This window comes from Bubalus kerabau, chromosome 19 (assembly GCF_029407905.1).
Source record: "Bubalus kerabau isolate K-KA32 ecotype Philippines breed swamp buffalo chromosome 19, PCC_UOA_SB_1v2, whole genome shotgun sequence".
Taxonomy (NCBI): domain Eukaryota; kingdom Metazoa; phylum Chordata; class Mammalia; order Artiodactyla; family Bovidae; genus Bubalus; species Bubalus kerabau.
The window spans coordinates 38,746,953-38,765,713 of NC_073642.1; the positions used below are offsets into that span (position 1 = coordinate 38,746,953).

The window sequence follows — 18,761 nt, forward strand, 5'->3', positions numbered from 1 at the left end:
TACTGAATTTGGAAGTTTCAGTATGTACTAACTTCAATACGATTTCCCTTTTTCTGTGGATTTCCTTTTTCTAAATTATATCAGTGTTCAATTATGTTATCAATCTATACATTACAGTATGATATGATGAAATTATTACCAATCAATGTCTGCTTATATTTATTTTTTTTGAAGTATAGTTGATTTATGAATTCCCTGGTAGCTCAGCTGGTAAAGAATCTGCCTGCAATTCAGGAGACCCTGGTTCTATTCCTGGGTTGGAAGGATGCCCTGGGTAAGGGATAGGCTACCAAGGGATAGGCTACCAACTCCAGTGTTCTTGGGCTTCTGTGGTAGCTCAGATGGTAAAGAATCTGCTTTCAATGTGGGAGGCCTGGGTTTGATCCTTGGGCTGGGAAGATCCCCTGGAAGAGGACATGGAAACCCACTCCAATATTTGTGCATGGAGAATCCCCAGGGACAGAGGAGCTTGGCGGGCTACAGTCCATGGATTCACAAAGAGTGGGACAGGCCTGAGCAACTAAGAACATAGCCCATAGTTGATTTACAATGTTGTATTAGTTTCAGGCATACAGCATAGTGATTCAGTTTTATCTATATATATATTATTTTTCAGATTCTTTTCCCTTATAGGTTATTATAAAATATCGAGTATAGTTCCCTGTGCTGTATACAGTAGGTCCTTATTGATTATCTATTTTATATATAGATGTTTTAATCCCAAACTCCTCATTTATCCTCTCCCCCTTCCTTCCCCTTCTTTTTGAATTAAAGTTCACCAGAGTGAAAACCCAGAAATGCACGGATAGTTCTAGAATCAGTTTAGCCTTCAGCTTGTAGGCACAGCCGAGGGGAAGAAAATGCAATTTTCTCATACAGTTCCAGTTACCATATGAAAGTTTTCTGTTAATTATGAGACTCAATACATTTCATAGAGGTTTAACAAATGGACCCAACTGTCCATCAATAAGAAACTAAGCAAATGCATTTTGGCATGGTATTAGGCAATTTGAAGAAGGAAAAGGAGAGGAAGAGGAGGAAAAAAACAAGAAAAGATCTGGGAGAATGATCCCCCTCAACTGTGGAGAAATACAGTGTGGGAGAGAAAAGGGGAGGTATGTACATAAAAGGGGAGAAGGTACATACACATTCTCTGTTTAGTCATGCTCTATTTTTCGTTCCATCCATACATCACTTTTCCAACCAAAACTGCATTTTAAATAAAAACATCTCCCTCTGTCTCTCTGTCTAAACACACATACACACTCACAAATGTGGACAGAAAGACTCCCACAATCCTCTGAGGAAATAATATTATCCCCAATTTATGAATGACTGAAATGAAGCTGACTAGTTACAAGTCTGAGGTCACATAATTAGTACGTGCTGAAGTAAGAATTCAAACACAGGTCAGTCTGATTCCAGAGGCTCCATTCTCTCATCATACGAACTTGCATCTTCCATTAATGGAAGTGTTTCTCAACATTCTTTGGCTTTCTTGCTGTTACTGTTTATAATCACCCATTTGGAAATGTCATCGACTCTTAAGATTTGAATATCCAAAAAAAAAAAAAGATTTGAATATCCACTTCTATAGGGGTGACACTTAAAGCAGTATCTCCAGACCTGGTATTTCTCATCTATTGCAGTCCATGTTGACAGGAAACTGACTCTCAATAGTCAAATAGGTGGCCAGCCATTAGGTTCACAATGATCTTAGCTGGAGTAATTTCTCCTATCCCAAATCACTGTGTTTATTATCCAACTACCCTATAATGTCACCCGTTATACAAATCTTTACATTACCAGGCTAAATATTTTGAAATCATTTTTTCCCCTTCATTCCTCACTGTAAATTTTGATCTGTTATTGAGTTATTCCACTTATCACTTTAATCTCCTTCACATTTGTCTCTTCTTATCCATTTTAACTGTTGAGATTTTTACCCAAGGACTTAATCCTCTACATTTTGATTAATGAAATAATCTCCCAGTTAGTGTTCCTATTTCTAAATTCTGCCTTCAAATTCATGTCTTATAAAACGGTTGATATTTCTGTCAATATTTTATTGCGTACAAAAATCTTTCTGACAAAAAGTTAAGATAATTATTTTAAGTAATAAAACATGGAATATTCTAGATTTTCCAAAGCTAGTGTATTAAATTTGGGCTCCTACAGTTCCGTTGTGATGCTTTCTTCAACATGTACATTACTTCTTACCATTTGATTATAACTAAGCTTGCTAAATGAAGATTCACTCCATCTTCTTAAATGAAGCTTCACTTTAAGGAAATCCTCCACTAGCACATAAATATACACATAGAACCATCATTTTTTATAATTACAAAACACAAGAGATCTTTTCTGTCATTTTGGTTTCACTGTTACAGGGCCCATACTTAGATCAGCAAAAACTAAGTCATAAGCAAGGTTTTTCTGTAGCAGTATGAAGGCTAGAAAGCAAAAACTTTTAATTTTGACAGAGGCTAGGTATGAAAAGTTGATGTGAAAACAAAAAAATATTTAACTGGATGTAGAAATCAAGTAGGTATCGGTGTCCCTTAAGACAGCATGTCCAAACCTTTGTGGCCCCAGGGATCAGTTTCATGGAAGATTGTTTTTCCACAGTCAAGTGGTTGAGGGGGGTAGTTTTGGGATGATTCAAACGCATTACATTTATTGTTCACTTTATTTCTATTATTATTATATCAGCTCCAATAAGATCATTAGGCAATAGATCCTGGAGTTTGGGGACCCCTGCTATAAGAGAATAGTTTCAGGGGAAGTATAAAAGTAGAAATTAATTGGAGTAAACGAATGGGGAATGAGCAGCTACTAGCAGTCTGAGTTATTAGAACATGTATGTGTGTTTGTGTTTGTGCGCTTAGTCATTCAGCCATGTCCGATTCTTTGTGACCCCATGGACTATCACCCGCCAGGCTCCTCTGTTCACAGGATTCTCTAGGCAAGAATACTGGAGTGGGTTGCCATTCTTTTCTCTAGGGAATCTTCCCAACCCAAGGATCAAACCCAAGTCTCCTGCACTGCAGACAGATTCTTTACTATCTGAGCCAACAGGGAAGCCCAAGTTAGTAGAACAGTGGTTTTCAAAGCTGATCAGATATCAGAATCACATGGAGAGATTTTAAAAGCCACCATGCCTGTGCTCTTTTCCAGAGCAATTGCATCAAAATTTCTGGGGAGGGGGATTGGTTGTCAAGAGCTACCAAAGTTTACCCAGGTGATTCTAATATTTAGTCAGTTTTGAAAACCAATGTGTGGGGTATTATTTTCAAGGACTTGGATGCAAAGGAAAGAAGAGGAAACTGAGAGGAAAATGAGAGACTTGACAGTAGGAATTATTTTCTGAACAGAAGTTGAAAATATTTGGGATTAGAATCCAGGTTATAGAAGAAATGGAAGTATAGAGATCAGAATCACTGGTTGGAAACTCATCCTTGAAAAGCAAAATGATGAACAGCTCATCTTCTGTGACTGGAAAAAGAGATGGGAAAGTGAGTACAATTACAGTTCTGTGGTTTTTCATTTTCACTTGTTTCATAAGGAGATGAGGACAGGAAGTTGGGGGAATTTGACTGATGGCCACATGTTTTGCTAAGATTATATTCACCTTTTACAGTAGGAGTGGCAGTAATGTGAGGCATATGAAAACATTGGTAAAAAACTGAAATAACTCACATGGGGAAGGTAACTGTTCAAGGTAACTTTCAGGAAACTCATATTGATCAGGTGAGATGCAGAGCACCATAATCTAGGTAAACGTGTAATTTTCTCCAATGGCATTTTAGTATTGAGATGCAGGAGGAAGAGAATGCTGAGAGACATCCAATACTTGTCGTTGTCAGGGAAAACACGACTTGAGAAAAAAAGACTTAAACGTTGAGCATACTGTCATAAATCTGCTTGACACAGACCATTATTTGAATAGATGGAAAGTTAATGTAATTTGAAATAGTTTGGAATGAAGTAATGTTCAAGAAGGTCATGGACACTGCAAACCAAGTAGTTCTATGATGTGAAGGGTGGGAGAAAATAAACTTAAGCCAAATAATTTGAAATTATATTATATTTATCAAACTAGATATTATCCAAAGGAATAGCAAATGCCCAATGAGAGAGAGTGGAGAGGCATGAAGAGGGAGGGAGAGGGCAAGAGTGAGAGAAAGTGGGAGAAGGAGCGAGAGATGTAAGAATAGGAATAACCAGGGTTCATAATATCTCATTTCTTCAAATCCCTTTTCTTTGCTTTTCTCACTTTTCAGTTCTGGTTCTTTTCCCTCTTCATTCCTTTCAAAGTCCAGTGTTTACCAAGTTTCTGCTCTTGATCCTTTTTTTTTTCTTTTTTATAGGGGTATTAATGACTCCCTCACTGCTACAGTTTTCCATTATTATGTTTGATCCCTGTGTTGGGAAGATCCTCTGGAGAAGAAAATGGCAATCCACTCCAGTATTCTTGCCTGGAGCATTCTATGGACAGAGGAGCCTGGTGGGCTATCGTCCATGTGGTCGCAAAAGAGTTGACAGGACTTAGTGGCTAAACAACAACAGCAATTTCTCCTGAGACTTTCTCTTTGATCCATGGATTATTTAGAAATGTGTGGTTTAATTTGGGGGATTCAGAGATATTAAAAATATTTATTTATATTGCTGCAATGGGTCTTAGTTGTAGCATGGGATCATCAGTCTTCCTTGTGATATGCAGACTCTTTTAGTTACAGCATATGGGATTTAGTTCCCTGACCAGGAATGGAACATGGGCCCCCTGCATTGGGAGTATGGAGTCTTAGCCACTGGACCACCAGGGAAGTCCCTGGAGATTTTTTAAGTATCTTCTCTGTTACTGATTTTTAGTTGAATTCCATTTTGATCCTACGTTGTAAAATTTCAACTTGTACTGATTTGTTAGTTCGTTTTATGATCCATAATATGCTATATCTTGGTGAAAGTGCCATGTGAACTTGAAAATAATGTGTTTCCATTGTTGTGTGCAGTGGTCTATAAATGTCAATTAAGTTTAGTTTGTTGATGGCATTAAGTTCTTCTATATTTTTATGGCTACATTTTCAATCTATTACTCCAAAAGAGAGCTGACGTTTTCAACCATCATGGTGGATTTGTCTCTTTCTCTTCTCATTTTCTTCAGTTTTTGCATTGTGTATTAATATTTTGAAATACTGTTATTAATTGCATATACATTAAGATTGGCATGTATTATTGGTGAATTAACCCTTTTATCATGTAGTATTCATCTTTGTATTTATCAGGTAGTATTCAAATACAACATAGTAGTTGTATTTCCTATGAATTTTACTTTGGTGTTTATATAGTAGGCTTTGGTATTTTGAAAGGGTTTCCCAGGTGGCGCTAGTGGTAAAGAACCTGCCTGCCAATACAGGAGACAAAAGAGACAAGTTTTGATCCCTGAATCAGGAAGATCCCCTGGAGGAGGACACGGCAACCCATTCCAGTATTCTTGTCTGGAGAATCCCATGGACAGAGGCGCCCTGGGAGCTACAGTCCATAGGGTCACACAGAGTCGGACATGACTAAAGCAACTTAGCATGGACATGCACGCATAGTATTTTGAAAAGCTTCCCAGGTGATGTTCCTGTGTAGTCAAGATTGAAAACCATTTCTCTTAACAGTTCCAATCTCAGTGAATAACTATAAAGTTAATACTCATCCAACCCTGGGAGTCATGATAAGCCCTGAGTTTATCTCCACCTTATTCTCATTCCACAATAATGAAAAACAAAATACATTCTATCTTCGTAAAAGATCTCTTAACAATATCTCTTTTTAAATTAGTAATAACCGTTTTAAGCTTAACATGTAAAAACAAATTTCTGATGTTGCCAATCAAAACTAGACTTGCAAAGTCTAGAATATCATTTTGACATTTCTCTTTCTAAAATGCTACTATAGGGGAAAAATTAATATTGTCAAATTGATTAAAGCTAATTTATTTGATATGGATTAAAAACATCTGGTGGGGTAAAATTTGGATTTTACATATCTTTTCCTTCCCCTCAGGTTAAATTATTAGATAATAATATTTAAGATTCTAGTACTTTGAGTATACTTATATAAAATGACAGAACAAGCAATTTATAGAACTTGGGTTTAAAAGAAAAAGAGCTTATAAATCTGTTGCTTCATCTCTTTGTCATGAGTCAAAACCAGAAATTTTAAATGCCAACAGATTGCCTAGGGAAATCTGTCTCATAGTCAAAAGCAGGAAGGAGTATTGCATTGTGAGTTGGTCTGAGCTTCCTTAAGCTTGAGATGGTTTTCTTCCCGCTTGCTCTCTTAAAAAAATAAAAATTAAGTTTAGAGCAATATTCAAAGTTATACTGCCCTTTTTTGTTAATATTGACTCATAATTTCTGAGTATGTCACTGCTTTGTTCTTTCAAGAAAAACAAGAACTACCCCAATGTGGGTGTCTGACACAGGTTTTCAAACGTCTTATGGTCCTGAGTCAATGAATTCAATCTTCTCTAATAATATTGTAGCCATGACATCGGTCAGTCACTGCAAGGAAAAAAATGACTTGTTAGTAGAGAAATATGTGCATATTTGTGCAAATATCAGGATCTATCATATCCAGTGTTTGGTGATGCTAATATATAATATTCTGTTTGTTTACTCTTCTATTAATATGTAAATAGGCAAAAGGAAAGGAAAGAAAATATTCTTCCAGTCATACATGTGGCTGAAAAGGCCTAATCAATACTACATTTACAGTTTCCCTATAACTCTACATGTTTAGCTTTTAGAAATCTGTCTTTTAAATATGCTATTTTTCTTAATTTGGAGTTAATCAGCTGAAATAGGTTCATCCCTTTCATTTCATCAGTATCACAAAGTGACTGTCTGGGAGCCTGAGTTCTAATGAGGCAGCATTCCAAACACGTACAGACAAAGCAGTGGTTTCCCTGGCAACGAGCACCATGAAAAAGCTCTTAGAATAGTTATTCCTACCCTTACACATGAGTCCTTTTCATTTCAGTAAAGCTTCCTGTCAGAATGCATTCATCAATGTAATTTACCAATGAAGTTTGAGAGATTAAATCCCTTTCCTCACAAAAATTAAAAAATAAAAACTGTAGCTAAAAATCAACAGCTAGGCTGAAATTATTCCTGTGCTGGCAAATGATGCTTCAAAGGAAGTAAAGGACATCGCAAGATTCCTGAATTCACTTTGAACCTGAGATTAATTTTCATTTGATTTAATCTGGGGACATAGAAATTAGATGCATTGGGAAGAGGGGCAGGTGTATTTAATCATTAGCTCTAAAATTATCCTTTGTGATCCCAAAATAATTTTTATTAAATAGTAGAATTTCACAAAACCTTAAGTTGCTATATGCATTAAATTAAGATTTATGATATCCTTTACTAACATTACACTTTGTTAGTGATGTTTACCAAGAAAAGCAAATTCTGAAAAGGTGATATCTTCTCAACTGATGGAACTATGTAAAAGATTCTTGTATGAGATTCTTGAGCCCACTTTCCATCTAAGTATGCAATATTAAAAGGCACAGAAACAGGCAACACCTTGTGTTATGTAGCATTTCAAACAAGATGGAAAAAACCTGGAAATAAAAGGAGGCTGGTTGAAAGAATTGCCCATACATAAAATAATTGCAACACTTTATTTGGCTTATTTTTTTTTAACTAGAAATCAAATTCCTTGAGTTTAAAAAATACCCACTATCTGTAATACAAAATGAGAATAACTCACCTCCAGCATTTCTCAAAATGTTAGCACCCAACAGATACAGGGAGAGTTTATATGCTAGTGATTTACCCTGGTGGCTTCATTGAGCATCTATCTATGCTTGTTTTTAGCAAACATGCTTCAGCAAAGGAACATTTGTGTTGCCCAGTGCTTTTTTTTTTTTTTTTAACACGGTATCAAAATTACTTTTATGTAGATTCAGTTGTATTTTATTGCTAAGAAAAGTCTATATCGCTTTCGCTTTTTTCCCATGACACGCTGAACCTTATAGTAACATTAAGTAAAAACTACCATTACAGAATAAAACACAGACACGTACAAACACATGATTTAAGAAAGAGAATTTACATTGATAGAGCAGGGCATTCTCACTATTTTTTTCACCTGAAGATTGAAAAGGAAACTCATTTCAGCTTGTAACATTGCACGGACTGCTGCAGACACAAAATGAATCAAATCTCCTGTTGGATTAAATGGGTGGTATTTCTTCTCTTTCCTAGCAAGATAATTCCTTGCTTACTGCTATAGCATGCAAACGCAAATGTTGTCCTTTTCAGAATGCTTTTGAAAAGTGGGTCCCATTTTACTGTTGTTTGGGGATAATAAAATCACAAATTTCATTAAGCATCAAAAAGGATGTGGAATAAAATATAGTGGGAAAGAAGTAACAATTTAGGATACAATAGATGAGAATTTCATTACATGAATATTCATCAGTTTCTTAGAATTTGCATCTTATGTACAGGCTTCAGGGGGGAAAAAAAATGTGTGTTTTAAATCTCAGATTTTATCTCTTCCTGCTGCTTTATCTTCTCAACATAGGAAGACATCCACGTGACAAAATGTATTGAACATACTTTTAAATATTCAAATCTGTATACTAATCAGTCTTTCTTTATATTAGTTAGCAAACCTTTAAACATAAGAAAATCACAAAGTTTTTTTTTTACTACATTTACTACATTTCTTTTTGTTTGTTTGTTTTTCAATGGACATTAACAGCTTTATGCTTATAAGACTGTATATATATCAAGTACTTTCATGAAATAGAATATCATAATACACAGTTCTCTACAATTAAAGTTAGTGTGCAAAACCTCAGCTGAAAATTACTTATAAAACTTCCAATTACAGTTTTACAAGTTTAGGTATTCTCTTCACAGTTGAAAAATATAATGCAGATAAAAGTTGAGTGTGCTTCTCTGCCTCCAACTACAACATAAAGTTGATCTTCCATAGCATGTTTCTTAAAAGCAACTCTGAAATAAGTTTCCTCCAGATCCTTTAAATTATTCACTTTCCCTAATTGCTTGTTGTATCATTCCCCAGCAGAATGACTAGAAAAGCCCTATTGCACTTAATCTAATTAGGGGTTTTTGGAAAAACCGAGGTTACATAGTTCTCATTAAATGGTTAAAAAAAAAAATTTTTACCATCTCTAGAGGTATAGAAATAAACAACAACAACAACAAAAAAGGAAAAAGGATGATTCCTTTTAAAGTTTCAGAAATGAATGTAAGTGTTCATATTCTGGTACATTAACAGTTTGTTCCAGTACATTGATATTTTATGTGGAGGCCCTACTCTGCAATTAATATGCCTGATGCAAATTGAAAAACCCATAATCCATCCTTCTCTGTTGGAATGTAAGAGTATATTATTATTGAGAAGCTACAGGATACCAGAGCCATTTTTTAAACTTGAGTGCTCATTACCTTAAATCTGCATATAAAACAGTTTTGCATTCAGACGAGGTAATACATAACGGAATATATTGTGGCGCATATAAAAAAAAAGTGCTCCAAATAAAAACGACCTGTGGGCTTCCTTTGTAGAAGAAATTTATGCCGTTCCAGGCATTAGGGATTAATGACAGCTAACAGCAAAAGAGGAGAAATGAGCATTAAAATACTGTGCCTAACTTTCCTGACTACTCCAAGGCTACAGGACAAACTGAATTGTCTAAGTATCCTTAAAGGTAAGGACTAGGTATTTATCATTAAGCAAATATGGTATTTGGGGATTGCATCTGATTTTTTCACATTAGTATTCAGAATATTTCTTATATAGTTTTGAAGGAGAAAAGACAACCTTAATAGAATAAGAGAAAAGAAAGAAAGAAAAAGAAATCCTTTGTTTCTAACAGTTCAGAGAATCTCTTTCCTTGTTTCCAAAATTATGCATACAGTTGTTTTCACAGGACATATAATTCTGCCATTGTCTTCTACGATTTACAAAATCCAAGATTTTAATGAAAGTTTTACTGTACCTTTTTTAAAGGGAAAATTAACCACATACCACTAAGGAAAGAGATTCAAATGTAATATGTTCTCAAAAATTGAAAGATCCCTTGGATACGAGTTTATTTCCTTCATGGTTCTCTCTTAAACCTGTTCAATTCACTTGCTTCCTATTTATTTTAATTCACTTGAAAACTGTTCAAGTCATTTACTCCCATCACCACCACCTGAGATCTGTGCCTTATTAGCATTTTAGCATTCGCATGGACACTTCCTTCTTGGTTCTCTTCCTGTCTATCACTTCAGACATTTAATGCTTCCCACTGGTGGTTATCAATATAATTGTCTTATTTTACTTACCAAGTGATAAGATTCTTGAGGCAAGAGGCTGTGTGATAAGACCTGTATCTTCCAAAACAATCATAGCAATTTACATTATTCACATGAAATAAATTTTTATTGAAAAATTTTATAGTTATTGATTGTGGAAAACTGATTTTTTTTCACCAGAACAAAAAAGGGAATTCTACATATTGACACTTAGGAGCCTCATATGATAATTTTTGTAGTCAAGCATAGTTTTCACTTGCTTACAGTCTCAATGTAGTAGTCTAGGACAGAAAATCAGCTAGGGCTTCAGAGAAGAATCAGAGAAAAGAGACATTCTAGGGGCTGTGTGGGCCTCTCAGGTGGCTCAGTGGTAAACTGCCTGCCAGTGGAGGAGATACAGCTTTGATCTCTGGGTGGGAAAGATACCCTGGAGAAGGAAATGGCAAACCACTCCAGGATTCTTGCCTGGAAAATTCCATGGACAGAGGAGCCTGGCAGGCTAGAGTCCATGGGGTTGCAGAGTATGATACAACTGGGAGCACAAGGGACTATGTAAAATCAGATACCTCTGTTTTGGGAATACAGAAATTTACATCTGTAAAGACTATCAATGTGGTCAAGTTCAAGCCTTAATTTAGCTTCAGAGTCAAATTTCTTTCCTTTCAGTCCATGGGGTCGCTAAGAGTCGGACATGACTGAACGACTTCACTTTGACTTTTCACTTTCATGCATTGGAGAAGGAAATGGCAACCCACTCCAGTGTTCTTGCCTGGAGAATCCCAGGGACGGGGGAGCCTGGTGGGCTGCCGTCTATGGGGTCGCACAGAATCAGACACGACTAAAGCGACTTAGCAGCAGCAGCAGCAGCAGCGCAATGTATGTTGTTTTTTTTGTTTGTTTGTTTGTTGTACTCTACAATGATACCACAATGAGAAAAGAACTGATTTATGAGAATAACATATATTTCTATATTCAGACCAGTATGTAACTTCACATTAACTTGGAAAGGTTTGCATCAGATGAGTACACACATACACACGCACATATACACATACTCACTCATGTTTAACTTTGGCTCCAATAAAATAGGGCTGGATGGCTCTCCTATTTTTTCCTAGTACAAATGTTTAAAGAGGGCTAAACAGATCATTTACTTGAAATTTCCTTTGGTAGAATAAAGTTCATGTTTGTCAAAGTGACTATCACTTTGTCATTATTCAAAAGATACTTTAGAGAGAAAAGTGGAAATGGCAATGCAAAAATTGAGAGAAAAAACAATAAGGCAAAGAAGAGAGAGTCTCCAACAGATTAAATTCATTACAAATGTATGTGTAATCAGAGAATAAAATTGACTTCCTTGTGATTTGACTCATGTGAAAATGATTCTTACAATGAAAAATCTGTTAGTGGCCTTGCGCAGTATTTGGCATTTTCACCATTAAAACAGACTTTTGGTTTCAGATATTGCATCTTATGGCATCTTTACACAAAAAGAGTAAAACTAAAATTATATCGATCCTGTAGGCTATTGCAGAAGATTGGAGGAGGGAAGAAGAGGGAACTGAAAACAATTGTCATAAATTACAGCTAAAGATTTTAGTTTAGACATGAAAAGAGTATTCTGAATGTAAATAACATTACATGTAACACCAATAGAAGTTATAGAATTGCCTTCTCATGATCATTTTTTAGAATAGTATAGCATATTGTAAATCAACTATAGTTTGGTTAAAAATAGTTTAGCTTAACATCTGGCTAGAATGGTAAGGATGGAGATGTGGGCAATAAAAATCCTTAATGATAAAATTTTAAATCCAAAATTTCAATTAGTCTTTCTAATAGGGATGATTCTTTTTTCATACAGATAATTACTTTATATATTTCATTACACTGTTTTCAGAATCTGCAAATATCATGAGTTTAATTTTAAAGGCAAGTATTGCTATCTATAGAATAAAAGTAGTTTACAATAACCAAGGTGAATTGATGTCATTATGTGATAACTTGTATTAAGAGAGAGAATGTGTTTGTGTGTACAAGTGAAATTCACTGGCATAGAATGCAAATGAATAAGGAAGGGGGCAATGAAGTTGCAACTAACTTTTCTTTCTGTCCACTGAAAACTGGACAATTAGAATTTTTAAAATTTACAACAGGAATAGTTATTTTCAGACGTTAAGTAAATCATTTTGACTGTTCATATTGTTAGCTGTGTTAACTGTAATGTGTTACTATAAGATGTTTGGGATATTCCTTTGGCTATGTTCTAAACTTTAGCAATTTTCTCTTTCTGATGTGTATAATCAGAAGCTCTTGAAACAGAAAGACTGTTAATATCGTCTCTCAGGCTCACTTCCAACACAATAATTATTTGATGAATAAAATGGAAGATAGTTTATATCATGTCCTTGGTGGATTACACTATAAAATCAAAGTATTTCTACTTCAGTGGATACTTCTACCAGTTAAGGTGATGCACATTGTTGAGATACAGTCACTTTGTCTAATCCCCACATCTAAATTTGCTTAATGCCTTAATATGTAGACAAGTCATTCTGTTTCATCATCAGTTAATAGTGGACATATATATCTTTGTAAATAAGCTTACATAGAAAAAAAATTAACACTCACCTGAGAATCTATATATTCTATATGAAATAATTCCTCAATTTTATCAGTGAGATAATACAAATGATCCAAATGTTGAATGAGATTCATAAAAATTAGGGATTTACCAATCATTTTGAGGACCTAGAAGACTAGAATCTAGAGGCCCAGGGAGAGGCAGCTGGAGAGCTAGGACTCTGGGTCTTTTCTTATTGCTTCAGATAAGAATTGCTTATTGCTGGGGTGTTAATAACATGAAAAGTAAACAGTATCAGTTATGACACACCTCCATATTACACTCAAATAGGCATATATTTTCTGGGAATTTATGCCCCCTATGTACATGGATTCTAGTTGTGTTTAACATAAGGAATGCTAGGTACATCCTGCAAAAAACACCCCACAGATAAGAGCTCTTCCGCTAGCTTCATCAGCTTGTTTGCCAAGATGTTTGTAGTTCTCATATTTTAAGTATATTAGTCTGCTAGGGCTACCAGAACCAAGTGTCACAGACAGGGAGACTTAAATAAGAAAAATTTATTTTGTCACAATTCTGGAGGTCCATCATCAAAATGTCAGCAGGTTTGGTTTTTCCTGAGGCCTCTCTCCCTACTTTGCAGGGAACCAGCTTCTCATGTGTCCATATGTGGCCTTTCTTCAGAGTGTGACCACCCCAGTTTGGCTTCTCTTTCTCTTCTTATGAAAGAGGATTGAATTAAGATACCACCCTTATGACCTCATTTAACCTAATTACCCCTTTAATTTGGAGATAAAATTAGCCTTATCTCCAAACAGAGTCAGACTGGGAATTAGGGTGTCAACTTACAAAACTGGGGGGACATGATTCAGTCTACAACAAGGATATACATGTTTCAGATGTCCCCCAGATAAAGGGAGAGTATGGACAGCAGACCTGCTTACTATCCCTCAGCTCTTAAAGCCTCAAAACCCCATAGAACAGAGAGGTTTCAAAAGAACATCTAAGGAGTGATAAAGGAGGATAAGAAGCTAAATCTTACCAGAGGCTGTGTTGAGAACAACAAAAAGAATGCTTATTGCCAAGGAATTCTGAGATGATATAAAATACTTCATTAATAATGTAAACCTAAACTTCTCTGTAGTAAAAGTATAAAATTCATCTTTTGAAAGCTACCAATGTACGTTTTCCTCTAAAAACAAATATATTCCTAACAGTAGCTCCTCCATCATAGTGTGCACCATTTTTATCATAGCTTTGAATTAAGCAAATAAATCTTTAGAAACATAATACAGATCATAAGGTAAAATGGGGGTTCACACAGCACCCTATTTCTCCATTAAGCCATAATTCAGTCATTAGTTTCCCAAGTCATTTCCACAATTACAACAAATATGTCTCATCAGATCAGATCAGATCAGTCGCTCAGTCATGTCCGACTCTTTGTGACCCCATGAATCTCAGGACACCAGGCCTCCCTGTCAATCACAAACTCCCGGAGTTCACTGAGACTCACGTCCATCAAGTCAGTGATGCCATCCAGCCATCTCATCCTCTGTCGTCCCCTTCTCCTCCTGCCCCCAATCTCTCCCAGCATCAGAGTCTTTTCCAATGAGTCAACTCTTCGCATGAGGTGGCCAAAGTACTGGAGTTTCAGCTTTAGCATCAGTCCTTCCAAAGAAATCCCAGGGCTGATCTCCTTCAGAATGGAGTGGTTGGATCTCCTTGCAGTCCAAGGGACTCTCAAGAGTCTTCTCCAACACCACAGTTCAAAAGCATCAATTCTTCGGCGCTCAGCCTTCTTCACAGTCCAACTCTCACATCCATACGTGACCACAGGAAAAACCATAGCTTTGACTAGACGGACCTTTGTTGGCAAAGTAATGTCTCTGCTTTTGAATATGCTATCTAGGTTGGTCATAACTTATGTCTCATCAGCTATTCAAAATCTTAGTTTATCAAGCAGTTACTTGAAATTCTGGAAGCACAGAAATTAGAGCCACAAAACCAGTTTACACACAGATAAATTGTATTAGGTATAGGAGAGTAGATCAGCCATAAATGTGGAGTGGAGTATGCAGTGAATGCCCCTGTTAGAATTCTTAAGGAAACAAGGGGTAATGAGTACTGCTGGTCTCTTAACACACATACAGCTTCCTTCTTAAGAGGACCTTAAGTTCATTCAAATATACCCCCATTTTCCTACATACACCATGTGACTTAGAAAAGTTGACCTTATTTCCTAGATCAAGACTTGAAACCTGATTACTCTAAGGCAATCTTAGTAATTCCTTTCCATTGCTCATGATTATTTTGAAAATCAGACATACAAGTCCCTCAGTACATGGGATTTGTCTAATTGTTATCCAAGGATAAGTAGATTGTTCAAACAGCCTCAATTATATTGAAGGGAAAGACTTTTATCCCTAAAAGGAGAACACCTCTTCCCTTTTATTCACTAGATTTGAATGAGAAATAGTGTAGAACTTATTACTCCTGGAAACTTTTTTCCATTTCAAGGGGAACCAGAAGCAGATAAAGCTGTTAGGTAGATTGCAGAATAGAGATGCAGAAAAAATGGGGTTCCTTGCTAATATCCTAAACCCAGGAATGAACCAGAACTGAACACTTTTCTACCTATTTACTTCTTCATGTGCAATCTCTTCATTGCCATGGTAGGCTTTTGTTACTTGGAGATCAAAGTAAGAGATATATAATAATCAAAGAACCAAGGATATGTAAATAAATGTGCCTGATAAGGAAAACAGCTAAAATATTCTTAAGCAAGACCATATGAGAATTTTAATAAATTCTTTAATTTTTGAGAGAATCTTGATTGATTTTTCATCAAAATTCTACAGATCTGGAAATTTTCCTGTTTTGTGTCTATTATAACCTCCAGACTTGAAACATTTCTGTCACATTGCACTCCTTCTTGACCTTCCCTCAAGAGCCAAACATTGGAAAGTGGTGGGCATTTTCTCACTACAGTGTTTTTCCTAAACTGTACTATCTTTGTAACCTGTGCCAACACATTATCTCAGATATTCATTATTCCCTCTCTCTTCTCATTCTAATTCATCCATCATTTAAAACATTGTAAGTTATTCGGTAATGCTTCAAAAGTGAAATAAAACATGTAGTACATGAACAGAGAGAGTAGTGAATGGAAAATAATGAAAAACCAGAAATGGATAAATAACTAAATCTCAAATTACTGAAGGAAAATGAGTTACAATTTTGTAGAAAAATAGCATGAGTGGATCCATATCTTCTAATGCTTATAATAAGATTATTTCCAGCAGATTAAAAAAATTAATGTTAGAAAAATAAAACTATGAACCATTTTGAATAAAATGTGGGACAATTCCTTTATGACCTTGAAGTGGTTAGGATCTATCTGACTATGACTTGAAGTTCAGAAGCCATAAGATTAGAGATAGATAAATGTGAATAGGCTAAAAATAAGCTTCTTCATGGAAAAACAATCCTGTAAACAAAGTAAAACCCCAAGTGATCAACTGAGAAACTGTATTTGCTTTTTATGTAATATAGCTTCTCTAATATATGAAGTGTTCCTAGAAATAAATGAGCTTATGATTGACAGTCCCCCAAATAGCCAAGCATATAAGCAAATAATTCATGGAGAAGTAAGTGTAGATGACTTAAACATATGAAAGGATATTCAAGTTAACTCACAGTAAAAAACAAACAAACAAAAAAACAAAAACAAAAAAAAAAACTCTAATTAAAACTATAGCTTGATAATATTCTTTTACCAATCAGAATGACACATCATTTAATAACACAAGCTTCTGCAAACATTTAGAGAAGCAGGTACTCCCATCCATGCAAATCCATGGTACACATCTTTCTAAGGCAACTTAATAATAGCTACCAAAATGAAAAGTGGATAAAAACATTTCCAATTAATTACACCTTAGGTAGGTTAGCCTAAATAATCACCAACATGTGAAATTACTTATATATAAATGTACTCATTGCAGAAAAACATATATTAGCAAAATCCTGGCAACAGCAAGGCTGTCAGCACAGTGTTACTTAACTAAATCATGTTACTTGCCTTTGAAATAGTTCATAACTGTAAAAATGTAATGGTAATGCTCCATATGTATTATTAACATGGAAGGCTCTTCAAGAAAGGACATACAAAGTGCTACTCTAACTCTAACAAAAACAAAGGAAATTGAGAACTTATTTTGCTGATTCTTTTATGTGCATAAATCATAAAACAGCATTCATTCATATTAAGAGATGAGAACAGGGCAGATGGGGGACAAGGTAGCATGGAGAGTTTTTCTACTTTTGAATCATGCACATGTCACCTATTCAAAAAAAATAATAGTCTCTTGTCTCCTGGACCTAGTAACATCCAAGTTCTTTAACCAGTTGTTTATAGCACTTTACAATTATTCTGGTAATATTTCTTCTTTCTTGCCCATGCTTAACCACCTACTCATGAGACTCTTTAATACCTTAAATTTGCTTGGCATTTTTCTACCTATGTGATATTATATTCATATTCCTTTCAGTGTCGTCTTCTTCCATCTATTATCACCTATAGTAATCCTACATATGTTTCATGACATCTCACATGACAGCTCTTTCAAAACTCCTCTGATCACCCAAGTAGAAATGATTTTTCCCTCATCAGAATCCCTAGTGCACTTGTGCTCTCTTTTGCATGTAAGATATTTTTCTTATACAAGAAGTCTGTCATTCTATTAGTTTTGAAGTTCCTTAAGAGCAAAGTTTCTTCCAACTGTATTTTTCAAAGTTTTATGTACAGGGTCCTATGCTAGATGCCTCATTTTCTCAAAAATTTTAGCTTACAGAATAAAAAATATTTGGAATGGTAAATTCTTCCATCTTTATACCTTAAGAAATATCATCAAAGTATTTACACCAAAAAAACAATTGTTAGCAGAATAGATGGTAAGGGAAGATGACTTTCAATGGCATTGGACTCTGGAATTGTGTGTTAAGAAAAAAAAAGAAATGACTGGAACTAGGTATTAGTTTTGCCAAAAAACCGTTGAAATCCAGGGACCTCATTGAAGACTCAAATAAGTCGTTGCTTTCTGGGAGCTGTAACTCATGTTAAATTATTAATTTTTAAATATGCCTCTTAAAGTTTGTTATTTTCTCCTTGAGAATATGCCAATAATTTACACAAAGAAAGAGTGGCCCTGGCTATTGTTGTTTAGTTTCAAATCTATGTTTAATTCATTAAAAAATAATTAATAACCCAGTACTCTTGCCTGGAAAATCCCATGGATGGAGGAGCCTGGTGGGCTGCAGTCCATGGGGTCACTGAGGGTCGGACACGACTGAGCAACTTCCCTTTCACTTTTCACTTTCATGCATTGGAGAAGGAAATGGCAACCCACTCCACTGTTCTTGCCTGGAGAATCCCAGGGACGGGGGAGCCTGGTGGGCTGCCGTCTATGGGGTCGCACAGAGTTGGACATGACTGAAGTGACTTAGCAGTAGCAGCAGTATACTAAAAAAATTTTTTAAACACTATAGTAAACTCTAACATTCCCTGTTTCTGATAACTATATTGTAACTCTAGAGTAGAAAGTAATTACATAAGAGACTATCTTGTTTTTTAGGAAATAAACAAGTATTTAGGGTTAAAGATGTACAACATCTTCAATTTACTCACAAATGGTTCAGTAGGAAAGCTAGAGAGAGATGACAATACATCAAAATCTACTCAAGAGTGAATCTGGTAACGGGTGTATAGGAGGTCCTTCTATTAATCTTGCAGCTCTTTGTAAGTTTTAAATTATATCAAAGTAAGAGTTACATACACA

The 18,761-nt window shown here is 35.4% G+C and overlaps 1 long non-coding RNA gene across 1 annotated transcript in view; it reads left to right on the plus strand.

The window, feature by feature from the left end:
• Positions 1-3,300: 3,300 nt before the first annotated feature.
• Positions 3,301-18,761, plus strand: part of LOC129633660 (uncharacterized) — a 162,726-nt gene continuing 147,265 nt past the window's right edge. Inside the window, exon 1 of the long non-coding RNA XR_008705200.1 lies at positions 3,301-3,515. This is a non-coding gene — a long non-coding RNA (uncharacterized LOC129633660). The remainder of the gene's footprint in view (positions 3,516-18,761) is intronic.